Below are 9,808 nucleotides of genomic sequence, written 5' to 3' on the forward strand. Positions count from 1 at the left end.
TTATTCTTCTTTCTCAGTATTGTTCTTTGTTTTTTTTGGCCATTAGGGGTCTTTTGTGTTTCCATAGAAATATTAGAATTGTTCATCTCATTTGTGAAATATCCCACTGGTATTTCAATTGGGATTGTATTGAATCTGCAGGTTGCCTTGGGTAATATAGTCATTTCAACAATATTAACTTTCCAGTCCATGAGCATAGAATATTCAGGAACGTCTCCAGGAATGCCAGCCCTCCACACTTCCCTCTTCTAAGCGCCCACCTGTCCACCTGTCTGCCTGGGGTCAGGGTCAGGTCAGGTTTTAGGGGAATGCACCATTCTAACTGTGATCGTTAACTTATGTGTCAACCTGCCTGGGCTAAGGAGCCTTGAGAGCTGGTAAAACAGTATTTCTGGGTATGTGTGCAAAGGAGACTCTGGAAGAGATGAGCTGAGAGAAGGGATCCACCCTCACAATGTGGGCAGCTCCACCCCATCCCCCGGGGCCCCCACAGACCAAGAAGGGGCAGGGGGTGAATTCCCTGCCTCTTCTGGAGCTGGGACATCCAGCATTTCCCACCCTCAGACTCAGAGCCCCTGATTCCTGCCTCCCCAGCCCCAGGCAGGGACTGGCACCGCTGCCTGCCAGGTCTCAGCCTTCACACCCACACTGGCGCTGTCACACACCCACACTGGGGCTGTGACACACCCACACTGGGGCTGTGACACACCCACACTGGGGCTGTGACACACCCACACTGGCGCTGTCACACACCCACACTGGGGCTGTCACACACCCACACTGGCGCTGTCACACACCCACACTGGGGCTGGCACACACCCACACTGACGGTGTCACACACCCACAATGACGGTGTCACACACCCACACTGACCCTGTCACCTGCTCTCCTGGGTCTGCAGCAGGTCCCAGAATGGACCCTCCCCCTCCTGAACCCCGAGAGTCTGTTCCTGTGATGGCCTCCTCGCACAAATCCCCTTACAACCGTGTGACGACCTGTCAGTCCTGTCGGTCCTGAATAATAAGTAAGAGGGGGAAAGAACAGAGACAGAGGGACACAGAGAGAGAGGCAGAGAGAAAAGGAACCCGGGAGACTGAGCACAGGAACCAGAGGAAAAGGCGCAGACGCCTGAGGCAGGAAGCAGCTCTTCGCGGATCCGCCTCCGGTGTAAATGAGAAAGGGCAGCACTCAGAGTGAGCTGGGGGCTGGGCACCCTCCTCTGCGCCAGGACAGAAACCTCCTGGCTGCTGAGACACAGCCTGCCCTGAGGCCGGGGCGGGGGGGCAGGTGTCCACGGGGGTCTGTGGCCCCGTCACTCAGAGCTGGCCACCTTGGGCAGGTTATCTAATGTTGCAGTCCCTTGGTTCTTTCAGAAAAGCGGAGAAGAGAGTAGGACATTCTGTGGAGGGTTTGTTCGAGGGGTACATGTGCCAGTGTTTGCACAGAACTAAAATAGCCATCGTAGGAGCTGGCTGAATCTCGGGTGAACTATTAAATATGCTTAAGATGCAGAAGGACACTTGAAAATGCCGGATGTGTGAGAGGCATGCAGGTTTCCTGTGTGTGCTCATTCACGTCCAACTCTGCGACCCTATGGACTGTGTCCTCCAAGCTCCTCTGTCCCTGGAGTTTTCCAAGCAAGAATACCGGAGTGGGTTGCCATGCCCTCCTCCAGGGCATCTTTCCGGCCCAGGGATCCAACCGGAGTCTTTTGAGCCTCCTGCATTGGTAGGCTGGATTATTTATGTTTCTACTAAAAATAAGAAAAGACGCGAAAATTGCGAACTGAACTCTGGTGCCCCCTCGCGGCAGTGTGGGGTAACGTTCCGATTTGCTCTGAGTGGGAACCGCGGGGCTGACTGCACGATGAGCAGGACAGTGACCACGCGTGGGATCTGAGTTCTCCTGGCGTGGCGCTCCCGGTGACCCCGCTGGTCCGGCTCCGGGGCCGTGGTCGCGCGGACACCAGGCGTTTGTTGAGACAGCGTGGAGCGGCCTTGTTTAGAAGCCCTGTAACTTCAGCAGTGACGCGAAGTCATCAAGTGGGCAACTGTGGGCGGACCTGACTCTGCGGGAATTGACGTTAGGAAAGAACACAGAGACCCGGGGAGGAAGGAGGGGATCTGTTCCTGTAACACGTACGTGAGGTCCCTCCACGTGTCAGTGATGGAGGTTCGGGTGGGGGTGGGGGTCAGGGAGCGAGGCATGAGGCCTCCCAGGCGTGGAATCAGAGAGCGCTGGGCGGACTGACATGGTGCACGGGGAACGGAAGACGAAGCTCTGACTCAGGCAGAGACGGGGGTCTGCTTTCTGCACCCCCAAGGCCAGGTCACCCCTTACCCTGGCGAAAGACACCTCACTACCATTCTCACTGTCGGAATGTGTGTTTCAGCTGTGTAATTATTGCAGCCGATAGACCCCCAGAGTCTAAGGCCTCTTGATAGGAATTAGTTCCTCCCCCAATAAACAGGTGAAGCTGATTCCAGCTCAGCTCGGAGGTGATTTAAAACACTGTGTATTTTTAAAATGTGAGGGATAGTGAGGGAGCCATGAGGAGACGCCTAGCTGTTGAAAAGGTAGTTTGCAACTCACAGTTCCCAGGAGGAGGGGGCATGGATGCCACCCTCCAGGGCCACATGAGGAAGCTCGAGAGACAGAAAGGAGATGGAGTGAGAGAGGAACGTGGGCAAGAGGCTTTACTGCGGTTGCCACAAGAAGGAATGGACAAAAAAGTAAACAGCTTGGGATTGGCTGGTTCAATGATTTCAGCCGGTTGTGGGGTGGAGGAGGTGTCCCTCGTTGGCCTGTACCTGGTCCCGGAGCGTCAAGGGCAGGTGGATAGTGGCCAAGACTGTGGAGGCCCGTAAAAGAGGTGATGGGGTTGTGGACTCTGGATTGACTGGTTTGTGTTTGATAATTGCTTGACTCAGTGGTAGAAAATCCCTCTGCCAACGCAGGAGACTCGGGTTCGATTCTTGGCCTGGCCAGGTTCCCTGGAGAAGGAAGTGTCAAGCCACTCCAGTATTCTTCCCTGAGAAATCCCATGGACGGGGAACCTGGTGGGCTACAGCCCATGGAGCTGCAAAGGAGTCTAATACGACTTTGCAACTAAACGACAACAGTTTGATAAGAGCACCAGGAAGAGGATTCCTGCTAAGAAGTCGGTAGGGGGATGGGGGCGGGGGAGGAAGAGGGAGGCAGGAGGCCAGAGCAAGTGACTCAGACATATTATAGGCTTATCTAGGAAAGGGTGCATCCAGCTTGAACTCTAAACTTAAAGGTCCAGTTATTTTGCAGGCAAAAGAGTTTATTTTGGAATGGCAGAGGAATTGCAATTCAGGACATTCAAACTGTGGCAAACCAGCGTCAAGTCCAGAGAGCAATGGAGAGGAATGTTACTTTATATAGAAAAAATGAGGATGCTTGAAGGGATGTGCTTTAAATGCAAACCTGTTAGAGAAAAGCAAGCTATGCAGGTGGTGATGATTTCTCATTGGCTGGAATGTGACTGTTTCTGATTGGCTAAAATTTCAGTGTTCCTGATTGACTCATCTGTGGCTGTTTCTCACTGACTGGACTGTGGCTGTTTCTCATTGGCTAAAATTTGGCTGTTTCTGATTGGCTCATCTGTGGCTGTTTCTGACTGGTTAAAAATTTCCTGTTTCTGATTGGCTCGACTGTGGGTCTTTCTCATCGGCTAAAATTTCGCTCTTTCTTATTGATTCATCTGTGGATGTTTCTGGTTGGCTGGTCTGTGGCTGTATCTCATTGGCTGGACTATGGCCATTTCTTACTGGCTAAAATTTCACTTTTTCTGATTGGTTGGTCTGTGGCTGTAGCTCACTGGCTGGCCTGTGGCTGTATCTCATTGGCTGGACTATGGCCATTTCTTACTGGCTAAAATTTCACTGTTTCTGATTGGTTGGTCTGTGGCTGTAGCTCACTGGCTGGCCTGTGGCTGTTTCTGATTGGCCACAATTTCTCTGCTTCTGATTGGCTCATTTCTGGCTGTTTCTCATTAACTGGCCTGTTGCTATTTCTCATTGGCTGAATTTTCACTGTTACTCATTGGCTCATCTTTGACTGTTTCTCACTGGCTAAAATTTCACTGTTTCTGATTGGCTTAACTGTGGCTGTATCTCACTGGCTGACCTGTGGCTATTTCTCCTTGGCCAAAATTTCGCTGCTTCTGATTGGCTGATTTGTGGCTGTATCTCACTGGCTGGCCTGTGGCTGTTTCTCATTGGCCAAAATTTCGCTGCTTCTGATTGGCTCATTTGTGGCTATGTCTCATTAACTGGCCTATGGCTATTTCTCATTGGCTGAATTTTCACTGTTACTCATTGGCTCATCTGTGGCTGTTTCTCACTGGATAAAATTTTACTGTTTCTGATTGGATAAAATTTCACTGCTTCTGATTGGCTCATCTGTGGCTATTTCTTATCAGCTGAATTTTCACTGTTTCCAAATCGGGAAAGGAGTACATCAAGGCTGTATATTGCCGCCACACTTATTTAACTTATGTGCAGAATACATCATGCAAAATGCTGGGCTGGATGAGGCACAAGCTGGAATCAAGATTGCTGGAAGAAATCTCAATAACCTCAGATATGTAGATGCCACCATCCTTATGGCAGAAAGCGAAGAAGAACTAAAGAGCCTCTTGATGAAAGTGAAAGAAAAGAGTGAAAAAATTGGCTTAAAACTCAACATTCAAAAAACTAAGATCATGGTATCTGGTCCCATCACTTCATGGCAAATAGATGGGGAAACAATGGAAACAGTGAGAGACTCTATTTTGGGGGGGCTCCAAAATCACTGCAGATGGTGATTGCAGCCATGATATTAAAAGACGTTTGCTCCTTGGAAGAAAAGCTATGAAACCTAGACAGCATATTAAAAAGCAGAGAAATTACTTTGCCAACAAAGGTCCATCTAGACAAAAGTATGGCTTTTCCAGTAGTCATGTATAGATGTGAGAGTTGGACTATAAAGAAAGCTGAATCCTGAAAAATTGATGATTTTGAAGTGTGGTGTTGGAGAAGACTCTTGAGAGTCCCTTGGACTGCAAGGAAATCCAACCAGTCCATCCTAAAGGAGATCAGTCCTGAATATTATTGGAAGGACTGATGCTGAAGCTGAAACTCCAATACTTTGGCCACCTGATGTGAAGAACTGACTCATTTGAAAAGACCCTGTTGCTGGGAAAGACTGATGGCAGGAGAAGGTGACGATGGAGGATGAGATGGTTGGATGGCATCACCGACTGGCTGGACATGAGTTTTGAGCAAGCTCTGGGAGTTGGCGATGGACAGGGAGGCCTGATGTGCTGCAGTCCATGGGGTCACAAAGAGTCAGCTGGACTGAGCAACTGAACTGAACTGAACTCAACTGTGGCTATTTCTCATGTGGGACGTTCACCATGTCTCATTGGCTGAAATTCCCTGTTTCTCATTGGCTGGGCTGTGGCTGTTTCCTATTGGCTGGACTGCTTCTCATTGGCCCAGCTGGCCTAGTTTTCATTGGCTGCGTTGTGACTACATCTCATTGGTGGCTGTTGCTGGGCGAGAAGAAAAAATCGTCACCCTTCAGCTAGGTGGTAAAGTAACCATCCTTCTACCCAGGAATGTAAGGTAAGCTGTAGCAGAGGCCAAGGTTGAAAGAGCTCCGCCTCAGGGCTTCCCAACTCCGTTTTCAATTCATTTTTACTGTACATGTATCGCGCATGTTAAAGCATCAACTTTACAGAAAGCTGAAGCAGGACTAATACAAGAGGTGCAGGGAGCTCTACTCCATTGTCATCCTGAAAGCCAGGCACCACACTCAGTGTGTGCTGCCGAGGTCGCCCAGGGCATCCATACCCACCAGCAGAAGGACCAACAACCATGAGGATCTTGTGAGGGAGGGTTGGGGCCAAGCCTGGAAGCAGCTCCGTGCATCCTGCTCACTGTGAACGTCATCCCAGGACACAGAGAACTGCAAGGAGACTGAGAGACCATCTCTCTGGGAGCCCAGAAAGGGAGGACACGGTGCTGGTGGGCAGCCGCAGTCGCGTCACACAGGGGCCGCCTGTCCCTATGGGCACCTGCGGGTCACACGGTGGGGGTGTTTCTAGCCTCCACTGCTTCCTACCTGACCTCCTCTTCCATAGAGGCTCTAGGGACAAAGGAAGTAGACTCTCAAGAATTCATTATTTCACAAGCTATTGGAAACAGAAGGAAACATCCCTGCAAGGAGATGCATAGAATTGAGAGTGAGGCATTCAGGCTCAGAGGAGCCCATGAATGGAGGTGGTGCTGCGAATGGACACCCACTCAGGTAGACAGGTGCTGTGTTACCTTAGCTGCTATGTGAGCTTAGGTGCAAAATGGGTCTTTACCGCTGTGACTGCGTTAAGGCTCTTGGGAAGGGGAGATGACTGTGGATATTCTAGGTTGACCCAATGTAGTCACCAGGATTCTTGTAAGAGAGAAGCAGGAGGGTCAGAAAGTTTGGAGATGAGACGTGACCACAGAAGCAGGAGTCCTCATCAGAGGGAGGATCTGAAGATGGAGGAAGAGGCCATGAGCCAAGGAGTGTGGACGGCCCCCAGATGCTGCAAAAGGTAAAGGAATGGAGCCTCCCCTGGAGCCTCCAGAAGGAACACAGCCCTGCCCACCCCGGATTTCAGCCCCGTGTAACTGATCTCAGACTTCTGACATCCTGAACTGTAGGCTAATAAGCTGCATTGTTTGGTGCCGCTACGTGAGTGGTAATTTGTTACAGCAGCAGTTGTATTCTTGTTGGGATGAATGGCCTCCAATCCCAACTATGAAGGGCGTTAGCCCGGTGAGGGGTGTAGGTCAGATCAAGGACAGTGTCCTACAGCTGCTGGGCCCTCTCTTGTTTGGAGAATGCGTGGCATCCAGTGGGGATGAACTGGGGTGGGGTGGGGGATGGGGGCCTGCTTGTTCCTCTGGGTGGACCTCAAGCCTGAGGGACCCTCCCTGTGCAGTCATGGCCTCATCAACTCCCTCGGCCAGTCCACCGTGTCCACGCGTGTGAGTGTCTGCAAGAGTGTATATGTTTGTACAGTGTGTGCATATATGTCTGTGTGTGTATACATGCATTCAGGGGGTATGTATGCATGTATACACTTTACACTGTGCAGGTGTGTTTGGGTACATATGGGTGCATTTGTGCATTCATGGCTGTGTGCTTGTAAAGGGATGAGAGCAGCTCTGTGCCTTCACCCAGACACAAGTCCCCTCAGACACACTCTTGGATCAGAAAACACTAATTGTCTTGTTTCCCATGCTAAGTTTTGGGGGATGGTGGAGGCACAGACTGGGACCTAGAATCTGTGTACCCAGCACCACATGCAGGGTTGATGCACTTGGGCCTGTGAGAACATCAATTTATGAACAAGGTGAATCGTGATCCAGAAAACTGTGTATCACCTGTTAGCTGCATGAGCATAGCCCAGATTCAAGATCACCAACCGAACTCTAGGAAGGTTTGTAGAGTCAGCTCAGAAGACAATGAAAATTTATCTCTTGGGGCAGTGGAGGGTTCACAGAACACGTCTGGAATCAGCTGAGCAACTGTAGGAACATAACTGGGTCTCTGGAAAGAGCCAAGTACCAAAGCTGGCCCCTGGAAACAGCCAAACACAAAAGCTAAGTCTCCAGAAACAAATGCTACACCTTCTCTCCAAGGAGCTAGTTGACTGGGGGAGGGACCACATGGATACTGACTCTCCTAGAAGTTGATTGCGGGTCTCAGGACTCTAGTTCTTGCCTGCAGCAGAACTGACTAAATGACTTTCCAGAAAGGAATGATTCCACAGGGAAACCCTCTCAATGTCCACTTTAGGCTTTTGCAGGAGTGACTTCCCTTCTAAGCTGCTCAGGCATAACCATCAGCGGTCCCTTCTCTTGAGCTCCCAGCACCCCCATCCCTCTGTCAGCGCGGAGCCTGGCCCGCCGTGGACACTGACCGCAAGGGGGCGGTGCGGAGCGGCGGCCAAACCCACTGAGTGTGGGGTCCAGTCTGTCTGCTCTGGGCTGGTTCCTCCCTTCCAATCCCTGTGCCTTTGGACAAGAATCTGTAAGCTCATTTCTGCACAGGAAAAGGGGCGGAGGCTCTGAGAAGGTCCGGGAAGCGTCACCCACGATGGGCCATCCTGGCATTACTGCCATCAGGTGCCTGGTGCGGGGCATCTAGCCAGGTAGGTGCTGTTCCTGGGGTCCTTATGGGTGTCAGGGGCACCCCGGTGCCCTGTGCCTGCCAGCCCCCTGCTGTGCTGTCACAGTCCCTGAGCCAAGCCCGGGAGAGGACTGTGCCCTGATCCCAGCACAGACACTCCAGACCCCCCTCCAGGCTGGGGTCAGCTACTCACCAGCCGAGGAGTAGCCCTGAGTGGTGGGGTAGCTGATGCCTCCAGGGGGTCCTGTGATGGTGGGGGACAGAGAAGGAATGGTGTTGTATGGGGGCTGCCCAGGGTCTGTCCCACTCAGCCTGGCCCCTCACCATCCTCAGCATCTGACCACGGGCCATGCACAGCCTTCACTCAACCGCGGACAACACCCCGAGATTCCTGAGAAAAGGGTGCCAAGGGCGGGCAAGGCGGAGCCCCCTGCTCCATCGTGCTTGGGTAACGCCCTCTGCACCTCTTAGAGCTGTGCCCCCATCACTGCCCAGACTCTTCATGGTGACCTCCTCTGGGGAGGGCTCAGAGTGTGGTGAAGGGACCCCGACTCTAGGACACGCTGGGGGCTGACCACACATGGGACACGGACGGCCTCACCCCAAAGGTGCCCCAAAGCACCATCCAGCCCTGGTCAGGGGTGCCCTGGACCTTGTGACTTGCCCGGTGAAGGGTGGACCTCACCACAGGGGGCACTCAACCTGGAGGAGCCACACATTCTGACCCTTGTCTGGGGGACAAGACACAGTTTCCCCTGAAGGGGTCTGTCTCCCCCATCTCCGGAAGCCCACTCCCCAGCAGCCCAGGAGGGTCGGCTCTCTGTGCCCCCCACCACCGATGCTGGGGCTCAGCGTCCAGGCCCCCGTGATGTCCTTTGAGACCAGGCTTCAGAGACCTGAGCCAGACGTGGAGGTGGAGGCTGCTCGTGATTGCATTGCGTGGACTTCTCACTGCAGCAGCTTCTCTTGTTGTGGAGCACAAGCTCTAGGGCGCGTGGGCTCATTAGCTGTGGCGCACAGGCTTTCTTTGCTCCGTGGCATGTAGAATGTCCCCCGGGACCAGGGATCGAACCCATGTCCCTGCACTGGCAGGCAGATTCTTATCCACAGGACCAGCAGGAAGTCCAAGGAATTGTCTTCTGATGGCAGTACTATGTGGTCAGTCTGATCCTCATATCCTGCATTATTGAGCTTGCCTCCCTCCTGAACAATTCTGGGGCCTTCTCTGGGTGGCCCCCATACCCCCCAACCTGTATCTGGACACCCTCCCTCTTTCACCCGCCAGGACCCAACCCCAGGGAGGCAGGGTCTGCGGCTGCTGTCCGCGTTGCTGACCTGGATTCAACGGTTGAGTCTGGTTTCAGCACCATTGTCACAGTCTATGAAGGCAAGGCAGCGTGCACCATTTCCAGCTGTATCGGTTGGCCAGTGTTCATCAGCTGAGCCCCCTCTGTGGTCCTCTTGTGTGGTCTCCACGCAGGAGTCAAGCAAAACATTCACCCAAGGCGTGCGGGTAAACTGGACAAACACCAGGAGGGCAGTAGCAGTTGACAGTGACTCAAATTCCGTTCAAGATCCATGCACAACAAAGAGCAATACCGTGCAGAAGCTTATGGTGCCG

Source organism: Giraffa tippelskirchi, chromosome 7 (genome assembly GCF_054371585.1).
Source record: "Giraffa tippelskirchi isolate mGirTip1 chromosome 7, T2T-mGirTip1v1.2.pri, whole genome shotgun sequence".
Taxonomy (NCBI): Eukaryota; Metazoa; Chordata; class Mammalia; order Artiodactyla; family Giraffidae; genus Giraffa; species Giraffa tippelskirchi.